This window comes from Taudactylus pleione, unplaced genomic scaffold (assembly GCF_031769625.1).
Source record: "Taudactylus pleione unplaced genomic scaffold, aTauple2 ptg000302l, whole genome shotgun sequence".
NCBI lineage: Eukaryota > Metazoa > Chordata > Amphibia > Anura > Myobatrachidae > Taudactylus > Taudactylus pleione.
This window is the reverse complement of record NW_028284703.1, coordinates 6980955-6993897: the sequence shown is the minus strand read 5'-3', so window position 1 is coordinate 6993897 and position 12943 is coordinate 6980955.

Genomic DNA, 12943 nt, shown 5'->3' with positions numbered 1-12943 from the left:
CATCTAACTTATGGATCCAATATGCCTCACGTTGTAATAAGGTCCTATCTCGATCTCCTCCCCGTATAGATGGCGGTATATGGTCAATCATTCTATATTTTAAAGTAGGCAATGGATGATTACTTTCTAAGAAATGGCGTGCCACCGGTTGGTCACTGGTTTTATTTATTAAGGCTAACTTGATGGACGACCTATGGGCCGCCATTCTTTCCTTGAATTTTCTTTTTGTTTTTCCGACATATGTTAACCCACACGGGCAGATAATCTGATAAATTACATAATTGTGATTGCAAGTCAAATGATGACGTATCAAAAATCTCTGACCCGTATGTGGGTGGTTAAATGACGTTCCTTGAATTAGGAACTTGCACGTAACACATCCACATTTGTAACACCCATTGGGTTTAGATGATAAAAAATGTTTCTGTCCTGACGTATCTTTAGAACTATAATTGGTTTTGACCAATATATTACGAAGATTTTTAGCCCTTGTATAAACTGGCATCAGCTTAGTACCATCCAATGCCAGATATGGGTCTGATGAAACTAAAGGCCATAATTTTTTTGAAGCTCTATTAATTTCTGGGGATAGTGTATTATATTCAGATGTCCACACGAATTTGTCCTTTTTAAAGGACTTTCCTTTTTCCTTAATAACTCCTCCCTATTTAGTTTTAAGGCCCTTAGTTTAGTTTTCTCCGGATGATGTCTATTAAAACCTCGATTTTCAAATTTTTGAATCATGTCATCTATTTGACTAACAGCATTATCATAATTACTTTTTATCTGAAGTACCCGGATCATCTGCGAGTACGGTAATCCCAATTTTAGACCTACAGGATGACAACTTTGATATTGCAACATCGTGTTCCTGTCTGTGGTTTTGGAAAAGAGAGTGGTGGTGAGTGTATTATTCTCTTTACCTATTCTTACATCGATTTTTCATCATTGTTTTTACAGTGGAACTACAGGTCCCAGCAAACCTCCCCCTGCATGCTGGTACCTGGATGCGGGGGGAGGCTTGCTGGGACCTGTAGTTCCACTATAAAGACAATGATGAAAAAGCTAATTTTTACACTACACCTTACACTATCAACCCGACACCCAGGGGTGGCGAGGAGAGCCCCGGGCTATCAGTCTAGGCCAGGGGTGCCCTGGAGAGGGTGACCCCTTTATTTGAGGGGTCAACAACTCCCCAGGGAACCCTGGCCTGGGCTTACTAATGTTCAGGGCTGATACTGCGGCTGGGGGGCCTGGTGAAAAGGCACCCCTGGTTGTGGCATCAGTCCCCCGTTAGAAAGGGTCCAGGGCTGGTTTTAAATATACGGTAGAACTCACATCATTTTTTTTTGCCGTATAATTAAAAACAGCTCGGTCCCTGCTGCCTAGTGCTGTTTCTTACATTACAGTGGATACCTACACATTTTTTCCCTGTAATGTTAAGAACCAGGACAGGCTGGCAAGCCCGCGGCTGGTTAGTGTTTTGGGGGGGGACCTCACGTCATTTTTTTTTTAACATAATTTTTCTATTTTTTACAAGGCTTAACATACAAGCAGCAAGCACATATCTCACTGATATGTGCTGGCTGCTAGCTCGGGAGAGATTTGCAGAAAGAAAACACTGCAATCTCGGGTGAGTAATCTCCTGCAAAACGAGTTACTCGGGAGAGATATCTCGTTCTGCTTCACCATCGGCAAACTCGTTTAGCCTCAAATCGCCTGTTGGTAAATCTGGTAAAAGAAAAGGGATTAAATCACCTGAATTTTGGCGAGGTCCAGCGAGATAAATTACTTTGAAAATCGGGACCATCTCGAATCTTAGTAAATTTTACCCTATAGGGCTCTATTTACTACAATCCGCATATTGAATGCAGATTGTAGTGTGATATTACCGAGTGAATTTGCATTGCGAATTCAGGCAATATCACAGGGATTTACTACAAATCCCTTACAGGGACAGAGCTTGCGATAAAGCTCTGTCCCTGCAAATCCCCTTTGGAGCCTTATCATGGTATTTTCGCAAAAAATACCGTGATTAAGTGTCCGCGCATGTGCCGACTGATCGCCGCTGCTGCCCCCCCGGCGCTAAGCCCCGCCCCCACGATCACGGAACCCCCCGCGACCCCCCTTCCTTAATAGCACTTACCTGCATGCTCCGGGCCTCCGGTGATGTTCTCCATTCCTCCGGTCAGGTGATCTCCCATACTGCACTGGGGCCCGATCACCTGATGACCGGGCCGCAGTGCACTATGGGAGACCAGCTGACCTGAGGGGAGTCATCACCGGAGGCCCGATCACCGGTCCTTGGAGTTAGGTAAGTAAATTTTTTTTTTACAGTAATCAGCTTGCGGTCTGTTTAGACCACATAGCTGATTACTGGGACCGACTCCCGGCTCTGCTCTCCCCGTTAGAGCAGGGCAGGAGGCCGGTAACTGGGGGAGACCCTGGATAACGCCACCTCCAGGTGGCGTTATTATCACAGGGCTTCCCCCGGTATTTTTTCACATTTTATTTTTAGTAACTCTGGTCGGATCACATTTCCACAGTTATGGGAAATGTGATCTGCTTTACTAAAAATAAGTGATACTTAGGGGTTGGAGTAGAATTTTACGAATTCTACTCCAATTGCCCTGTAATAACTATAGGTGATACTAAAATAATGTGAAAAGGGTGTGAAAACACCCTTTTTTACCATATTTTAGTAAAAATAATGTTTATAAATAGAGCCCATAGACTCATTAATATCACGAAACAGGGTGTGTACAGTATTGTTATCAATAATAGTACTATGTTATCAATAAAATTTGCTAATCAACATAGAAATAAAAAGGCTCATTATTGATAGGAGGCTACAAGTGCAAAGTGTACTGAAACATGGGCATACACACTCTGCATAGAAAGCAAGCATTAGAAAATAAAGCAGCTACATGTGCAAAATGCACTTACACATGGACATGTACATGGTGAACAAACATGAGCATATAAAACAACTACAGTACATGTGCAGAGTGCACTAAAGGCATAAACCTATACTTTGTGCATAGTAGACAAACATTAGCATATAAAACAATTACATGAGCAAAGTGCACCAAGGAATAAGCAATAAATAATTAAAACAAAAATACATCTTACCTAAAGACATAGTGGCTGGGCAAACACATGCTGTTGTGTTTATGCTTGGGACATGTTTTTCTTCTGATTTTTGTTTGTTTCTTTTTATATTACAGCTATATGTATCTCTTATTATACTATGCCTTGATAAAGGTTCTAATAATGGTTCTAATGTGGACCGTAATGTTGGCAACTATTTCTACGCATGCTAATAAAGCTTATGTATTATTGTGAAAAAACAAGTCTGGAGAGTTCCTTAATCTCCGCAACCCGTGGCGTTACCTTTTGGTTATTATTGGGTTACCCATATGATATTGGGAACTCTAAGGATAACACCCCAGCAGTCACTGTAACAACATACAGGTGTGAGTGCCAGACCACAGATCGTCTAATTTATTGAGTGGACTTTGTTTCCACTTATTCTGGACACCCACCAGCATCGCCATATAGAGGAATACAGCAGCTATAGGACAAACAGATCCAGGGCACCAAGGGTTACACGAAACCATGGCAATTGGTAGAACTCCTCTATTTGATGAGGCCCTATTGTCTGAAGCTGAGCAAGGAGCTCTCTTCTACTTATGATGAAATAGATCATGTATTATTTGATAAATTTGACTTTATACCATTAACAGCAGAAACCACTATAGACTTTTTTGAAATGCTCCTGAGGCTTAGACATCGAGAGACCGATTTAATCCTTTACGGCCAGTTCTTGTCCTATTACACTGATATAAGCATAACAATCCCATTGGAATACCCTGGTTTTATGTCACACAGGCCCCCTGAGTTGCTATATATATATATGAGCCCATATATCACACATTGTACTATTATGTATTAATTACATTACATGTGGTTTATTACAATAGATCAGTGATTCCCAACCTCGGTCCTCAAGGCACACTAACAGTCCTGGTTTTAGTGCTATCCATGCTTAAGCACAGATGGTAAAATCAAAATAACTAAGGTACTAATTAAGTCACCTGTACTCAGCTACGGCTATCCTTAAATCCTGGACTGTTAGTGTGACTTGAGGACCGTGGTTGGGAACCCCTGCAATAGATAGTACATGCTGCAGTGTTTATTTTTTATTTGTTTATTTTTTTATTATGACTAGCCTCTATACTAATATTTTGGCTCATCTGTTTTTCTGGTTTAATATGTGGCATATACATTCTTTATGGGTGTTTGACTTATGCAGCTTTCCTAATTTCCTTTAATTAATTCTGTAAAATTGCCACACTTCCTGTGGCAACATTAGTATATATTACCCTGCCTCACTTCCCCTCACTTAAGCTGGCCACACAATAGACTAACTTTCATCCAACCAGCCAACTTGTTGATTGGTTGGAATGAAAATCTGGTAACGTATGGGAGTAAATGATGATTAGCAATTTGCTCCTAAATGCCAGAAAACAGATGAAAATGGTCGTCAGACAAGTTTGTTAAATGTTTGATCAAAACAATTTGTTCACACAACAGTTTTAGGGCCTGATTCAGAGCCGCTCGTAAGCGGCCGTTCTTTCGCTCCGAGCGATGTTTGCCCAACTGCGCATGCGTACGGATCGTTATACGCATGCGCGAACCAGTCAGTGCGGTCGAAATTCATGTGCTCGCAAAATAGCGAATGCCTGATAATTTCAGTGACAGAAAGAGGCATATGTGGGTGGTAACAGGGGAAGGTACTTGAAAACGGGGAGTGGAGATCCGAACGCAGGCGTGCTTAAAGGTCAAAACGGGCGTTTTATGGGTGTGCATAATTAAAACAGCAGCGTCATTGACCACGTCACTGGGTTATTTTATAGCCAGAACTACTCGCAAGATTGTGGTAGCAAATACCAACCACAAGAATAGCGAGCAGTTCATACGCTGGTCGATGTACTCGATTAATCTAATAAATAGCGGACATGACGTAGGATGTGAGCGGCCAGGGGGCGTATTTTTTCAAAAAACGACCGCAAGTTTTGTTCGCTCATTCAGACCTAGAGGCGTGAACAGACCGCAAAGAGCAAATGGTTCATTTGAATAGCCACCCCTATTTTCTGGACGAGCGAGCGCTAATTGTGTCCGGCTCTGAATCAGGCCCTTGGTTCATTTTCCGGGGTTTGGGAGCAAATTGCTGATTGTCATTTGCTTTCATACCTTACCAGATTTTCATTCCAACCAATCAACTAGTTGGATGGTTGGATGTAAGTTGGTCTATGGTGTGGCCAGCTTTAGTCTGTCCTGCCATTTTGTAGGAGTTATGCCCCACTTCCTGTATTTCACTGTCATGATGACTGCCCCACTTCCTGTCATAGATATTTTTGCCAGTTTTTCAGCACTTACACACTTTGTTTTTCGCTTTTTATGAGCCTTTAACAAGTTACCACACTGGCCACACACTTCTAATTGCTTCTGTGATCAGTATTATTAGTATACACCCGGTTTTTACAAACATAGGGGGGACACCTGGTCCTATGTCACTTCCTGTCATTACTCATAAATACTGTACATGTCCCAAGCATAAACAAAAAAGCATGTGTTTGCTCAGCCACTATGTATTTAGGTAAGATGTATTTTTGTTTTAATTATTTATTGCTTATTCCTTGGTGCACTTTGCTCATGTAATTGTCTTATATGCTAATGTTTGTCTACTATGCACAAAGTATAGGTTTATGCCTTTAGTGCACTCTGCACATGTAGTTGTTTTATATGCTAATGTTTGTTCATCATGTACATATCCATGTGTAAGTGCATTTTGCACATGTAGCTGTTTTATTTTCTAATGCTTGTTTTCTATGCAGAGTTTGTATGCCCATGTTTCAGTACACTTTGCACATGTAGCCTCCGACCAGTAATGAGCCTTTTTATTTCTATGTTGATTAGCAATTTTATTGATAACATAGTACTATTATTGATAACATAGTACTATTATTGATAACATAGTACTATTATTGATAACATAGTACTATTATTGATAACATAGTACTTTTATTGATAACATAATACTGTCCACATCCTGTTTCTTGATATTAATGAGTCTATATGTCTACCCCTGTGCATATATATATATTACTACCTTTAATATTGTAACATGTAGAGATGATTTTTAGTATTAGCAACCAGATTAAGGGTCTGGGAGACATATCTGTATTTTCTGTAACTGTTTTTCTTCTTACTTTTGTTTGTTTCTTTTTATATTACAGCTATATGTATCTCTTATTATACTATGCCTTGATAACGGTTCTAATGTGGACCGAAACGTTGGCAACTATTTCTACGCATGCTAATAAAGATTATAAATTATTGTGAATAAACAATTGATGTTTGTGCAGCCTGACGAAGGGCAATAAAGTCCGAAACGTTGCAAAGCAAAGGAGTTGATGTGATGCCCTTATTTGAAGTCCGTTGAGTGCCGCTTTCTGGATCTATATATATATATATATATATAAAATCTATTTCGCAAATACGCACTATAGTGCGTATTTTACCCACTTTTGAGGACTGGGGACTCAATATTTACAAATGGGTGGGTCCCCGGGGACGTGCTCCGAAACAGCCAATCCCTTGCCGCCAATTGACTGACAAGGCCGGGCTGGGCTGCAAGGCAGAGAGAGGGGAATATGCTTCCCGGACTGGACCCCTCCCTCTGTAATCTAGCTGTAACTATTGGTAGTTACAGGAGTGGGTGGGATGTTGCACGTCTGCGCGGAGGAATTCTCGCCTGCCACGAGGCTTCTCCCTTCTCTGCTTGCTCCAGTCCTACTCTCCCTGCGGCACTGTCAGCAGTGGGGAGGAGAGTGACCACGCCGCGGGAGCAGCAGCACTGCAGCAGGGAAGAAAATAATTGCAGTGTTGTGAGGTGAAGTACAGCCCTCTGGCGCACGCAGAAACCATACCCTCCAACTCTACCGTTTTAGCCGGTACAGTACCGTTTCTTAATGGTCTGTAGCGGCAAACAGGGGCTGTACTGTTTGTACAGAGTTCCTGATTCTTTTAGCAGCGCTGCTGGGACACAGGACTCCCGCAGCGCTGCTGAGTGATAGGCGGTTCTGCATCTCCCCCCATGGCTCTCTGCAATGCAATTGCAGTCTGTACCGATGCTGCCATTATCACTCCAGCGCCGCTGTACCTCCGGACCCCAGGTACACTACCCGTGGACATGCCCCCTTTATCCTTTGTCACGCCCCCTTTATCCTTTGTCATGCCCCCTTTATCCTTTGTCACGCCCCTGTACCGGATTCTGTATGAGAAATGTTGGAGGGTATGAGAAACCCCCCTGTGAACCAAGTGTGTGTATTAGAGAGGAGACAGCCTTGTCTCTGTCTCTGCCACCGGAGGCCACCTGCAGGAGCGATGATACTACAGTGTTTACAGGCAGAGAGCTGACTGGAAGAGCTCTCTGCACAGGATGTCTGAGGAAGCTGCTACATATGCCGGGCAGCAGCAGCTCCGCCCACATGGACTCCGGCAGTGATCTCCTCCCTCCCAGACCTCAGTTTTGTAAGTACTGTATGCTGATGTTTGTGTGTGCACAGTATGTATGCTGTGTGTGTGTATGTAAGCTATGTGTGCACATGCTGGGTATGTATGTATGCATTCTCTGTGTTTGTTTATATACAAAGAGCTATCTAGCTATCAACCCCCCCCTTAAAAATCCTGCGTTTGCCCCTGCAGCGGGCAGCAGAGTGAGAGTGCCGCGGGGATTACCAGCTCGGAGGAGTAGTGACCACCAGTGAGCTGCAGATCTACCAGCAGGGAAGAGTGGGACCCTGGGGATTTGCAGTACTGGGTACTGGGTAAATAGAGTGTCCTCCAGGGAGCTGTGCACTGCTGCTGAGGGACTATTTACATTATTTCATTACACTGTAATATTGTTAAAAATTGAGGGCACTCCTGTGTGTTACACTCTCTAAATGCACTGCTGTGTGTAGACCACTATATTTATGGGGTACTGCTTTTGTGTGATGCACTGTAAATATGCCTACCCCTAATCTCCTCCTTGCCCCAGCTGCTGTCTACCCTTACTGCCTCCCTACCCCCAGCACTGCCTGCCCCTTGCCTCCAGTACTGCCCCAGCTGCTGTCTACCCTTACACCCTCCTTACCCTTCAGCACTGCCAGCCACTAACCTTCTCCTTGCCCCCTGTACTGCCCCAGCTACCTACAGTTCACCCTCCCTACCAGGCCCTAACTTCCTCCTTGCCCTTAATACTGCCCAAGTTCCTATCTATCCTTGCCCCCTTCCTACCCCCAGCAATGCCTGCCGCTAACCACCTCCTTGCCCATAGTACTGCCTCAGCTGCTATCTACACTTGCCCCCTCTCTACCCTCAGTACTGTCTGCCCCTAGCCCCCTCCTTGCACCCCAATACTGTGTCAGCTGTTATCTATCCTTTCCCTCCAGCACTGTCGTAATTGCTGTCTGCACTTACCCCCTCCCTAGCCCCAGCACTGCCAGGCCTTACTCCCCTCTACCCCATCTTCTCCCTGCCTTTCCCCCCAGCTCTACCCCAACTGCTACCTGCCCACCAGCACTGTCCCAGCTGCTGCCTGCTTTCACCTGATCATAATATGTGATGGGACCCAGAAACGATGGAGTAGGACTCCAATTTTATAAAGCGAGGGGTCGCTGGGACCCATAAATGTTTCCGCTTTTCGCGATCACTGTGTGTATGTATGTGTGTATTTTATTTGCAGAGTCTACCTGTTATTCCCCCTTTTCCTTCTCTCACCATGTTTTTCCCTTTTCCTTCTTCCTCTTTGTCTCCCTTTTACTCCTGCCTACCTCTATTTGACCCCTATACCTCCCATCTACTTGTTTGTCTCCCGCTCCTACCGTCTACCTCTGTTTGACCCCTTTACTCCCATCTACCTCTGTTTGTCCACCCTTTACTCCCGTCTACCTCTGTTTGAATCTTTGTCATACTTGAAGTTTTGCCTTGCGCTCTATATATATATTAGGAATGGGTTTGAAAACCTGGCAGTCAAAATGCCTTCTGTCAATACACCGACAGCAGCATCCCGATGCCCAGGATCCCTCCCCCTTGTCCCCCTCGCGCTCTGTTTCTACATCCTATCACTGACCCTCCACCCACCCTATCCTAACCCTCATCGTTAATGCCTAAACCTAACCCTTCCCCCTTACTTCCTAAACCTAACCCACCTCTGGGATACCTAAACCCCCACCACCCACCATCATGCCTAAACCTAATCCTCACCACCCGCGGCTAAGTCCTAACCAGCCCTGCTACACTTGCATTCGGCATCCTGGCTGTTGGGATTTTGGTGTCAAGATGTGACCTACTGTCGGGATTCCTGCGCCGGTCTTGTAGTTGTATTCTGGCGCCGGAATTTCTTTAGCCGGGATGCCGCATTTCAGTATAATGACTACATCCGATATATTATATAACTATTGTGTTTATATAATTTGATGTGTGTATCTTGCTCCAGTGACATCTACTGTAATATATGCAAAGGATTGTTTGAGGGTGGGGGGCCACAAATGGGTATCTTGCCTAACACCCCCCATGAGGTCTAAATCCGTCTCTGGCGACAGAGCATCAGGGTAACCCTGGGGGGGCAGATCAAAGGAGGAGTTAGAGGCGCTGGAAGTCTGGAAGTTTATATACTGTGCAGGAATCTATGATCTGAAAACGTTATTTGATTTGGTTATAAGATTGCCACCTATCAACACCAGGTGGGTATAGGCAGCAAGCCTCCCAACAATCCGCTTCCAGCAGGGAAAGCAAAACTTTTGAACCACTTCCCTGCCAATGGAGGAGCAAAGCCGCACATGCACGGCTGTAATGGTAACATGCACGTCCGCACTCAGCTGGTTTGCTGGGCTTCAGATTTTAGGAACATTACTTATGACAATCCTTTCCACTTAACAAATACGGAAATATATATATCCTGTGTCAGCTGAGACCAGATTAAAGCAAGTAAGAAATAGTTACAGTAAAAGTTGCAGGAAAAATGGATTTGATTGACAAAGAATCACATTAATGCCAAGAAAGCTTAATCATATCATGCTAAGAACCTAAAACCAGTTAAAGGTACTTATGGTACTGTAGATGGTAGAAACAAGGAGTCCTGTATCGATGACAACTCTGAAACAAAACTGGTGAACTATAACATATTTCCTTCTTGTATTATGGTAGGCTTTTGAAGGATTGTTTGGTATGTGTTAACTCTTAACCATAAACCATCACCGTCCACTGGAACAGCTGATCTCTCCACCTGAATCATAACAGGGTGAAGTGGAAGGTGTGTTTGAGATTTATTTTTCTACAGTAACAATATTTGGTAAGAAGAAATGGAAGATCCTGAACACCCACCATGCAGAACTGTTTGTGCTTTAGAAACCATTCAGAGCCTTTAAATTGAATCAAGCTGTCCTTCTTTAGGATAGGTAACATGTGACTTGTCCATCCTTGGGATCTGCAAGTTCTACTTTGTCCTGATTTAATGCCACCTCCAATGTGGCTTCTAAAAGAACTGCAATTTTTGTGGATGTTCGAATTCTTATGGGGAAATCTGATTCATGGTAGATTTAGGCCAAATTAAATCATTTTAACAACCATGTGTCTGAGGTAATCTGGGCCCATTTGTGTAAAGAAGTTGATAGAATTATATGGTGAGAATAAGTATTCACTGGCATTTCTTCCTCTGTCCGGATTCATCCAGGAGATTAAGGATTGTCCCATGTTCTGCAGACCTATATGTAAAATCTCCTCTCTGTATTCTGCCATAGCCTTGAAAGTTCTTGGATGGGCCCCCGGCTCTGGATGCTGGACCTGACTGTGGACAGGACTTTTTTTCTGACCTAGTGAACTCTGGGATTAAGGTCAGCAAAGGATTTCCATGCTTTGTAATGGAACCTGACTCCATTTATAAAGTCTGTGCCCAACAACTTTTCATCCCAAAAATTTGGAAAATCAATAGCTTTATGAGCATGACCTGAAAGACCAGCCTTAGGGAACCCAATCCTGCATAATTTTTTCAATCCCGGGAATTGGGATTGAAAAAAATTTCCTGGGATCCCCGGGATTGAGTTGATCAATGAAATAATGCCCAGGAAAAATAGAACTACCTCCCACCCGCTGACTGTAATCCACCACAGGAATAAAATAACTTTCATTTAATGGCCCTCCCAGCCAGCCCACTCTACTATCCACTCCAGAGCCCAGAAGGCAGCACTAGTCAGTCATGCAGCACAGCAGTCAGCACAGCACACTACAATTCCAAGTTCAGACAGGTCGCTGGCAGCAAAGTAGCTGAGCTTGGGCGTGGGTAGAAACTATCATGGCTGGGCTGCATGCAGATTGAAAGGAGTATCCCTGTCCACACATACAAAATAAACATTTTCATTTTTAACTATATAAAAAATAATTTTACTTACACTTCTCCCAGGACTTCACTGATCTGGAAGAAGAGCAGCCCACAACAGGAAATGGGCAATTCTAACGATTGCCCATGACCCAATGCTGGCAAGGAGGGAGGAGCAGGACTGCTGCAGTGCTATCCCAGTCGCCTCCTGTCAGTGACTGTTGCCATGGGGAGAGAAGGGAAGCCGCAGCTTCCCTGAGCCCGGGCTGCAGGAAGACTGTCTTCCTGCCTTCACTTGTGGGCGTTTCTTTTAGGATTGACTCCTTTCTCTAGAACAGCTGGCAGGAGGAAGATGATAGAGGTTGCCGTGGCAACCGAGGGGCTGACCGGGCGGGCCGAGCATGGCAACTACTGGAGAATTACCTTCCCGCATCTGCCGTCAGCCTTCTCTGACACGGTCGCATCAGATGCTACTGTCTCAGGGAAAGCCAAGCTTGGAATGGTCACATCTCTTGTGACTACATCAGGCAAGTAGTTAATATATTACTGTGTACAAGTCTGCATTTCCCTATTGATTATCATTTTACCCTTAATATATTGTATTTGCTAATTAAAACAAGCATAATAAAAGGAAGTAAATTATTACTGAAAGATTATAGAAAAAGAATGGGTCCTAGCTAGAAAAACACCCTTATACAAATGATAATTTAATGACAGAAGCAAAAATAACTGTAATAATAATGATAATAATGATAATAATAATAATAATAATAATAATAATAATAATAATAAAGATAATAATAATTAATTAATAATACTAAAGATAATAAAAATAATGTTATAAAATATAATTTATTTTATTCTTGAACTACATTTTACTTATAGTCTTGTAAATTAATTAAATAAATAAAGTGGTCTTATACTGTACTGTATAGAACAATCAGGCAGCATACTGTATATTCTGCAGCAAAAGTAAAAACTACCACAAATGGACAGTAACATCACACTGTTTGTTTCTGGCATGATGCTGCCTTTGAAAGTAATTTGATTACCATCAGTTTGCAAGGTCCAATTATTCATGGCTGCAATGAAATTAGACACAGTCTTTTATCAGTGACACAGTGTACAGAATCAGCATCAAAACAACAACAAACAAGAGACTTTCATTCTTTACTGCATGAAAAACTCCTGACATTTCTTCAGTAAACAAGCACAGTAGAGTACTTCAAACAGTCTTACTAGTTTGCCACCTGCCTGCCCAGTGGCAGTTTTCCCTGGAAGTCTGAGTGTAACTATTTCTAATTTACATACTGCACAGGGCTTATAGATGAACAATTTTACTACTTAAGCTGGCCACACATCTAAAGATTATCTGTGCAACCAGCCAACTAGTTGATTGGTTGGAATGAAAATCTGGTAAGGTATACAGTCAGCAATTTTCTCCCAAACGCTGGAAAATGGACCAAAACTGTTGTTTGAACAAATAGTTTAGATCAAACATTTAACAAACTTGTCTGA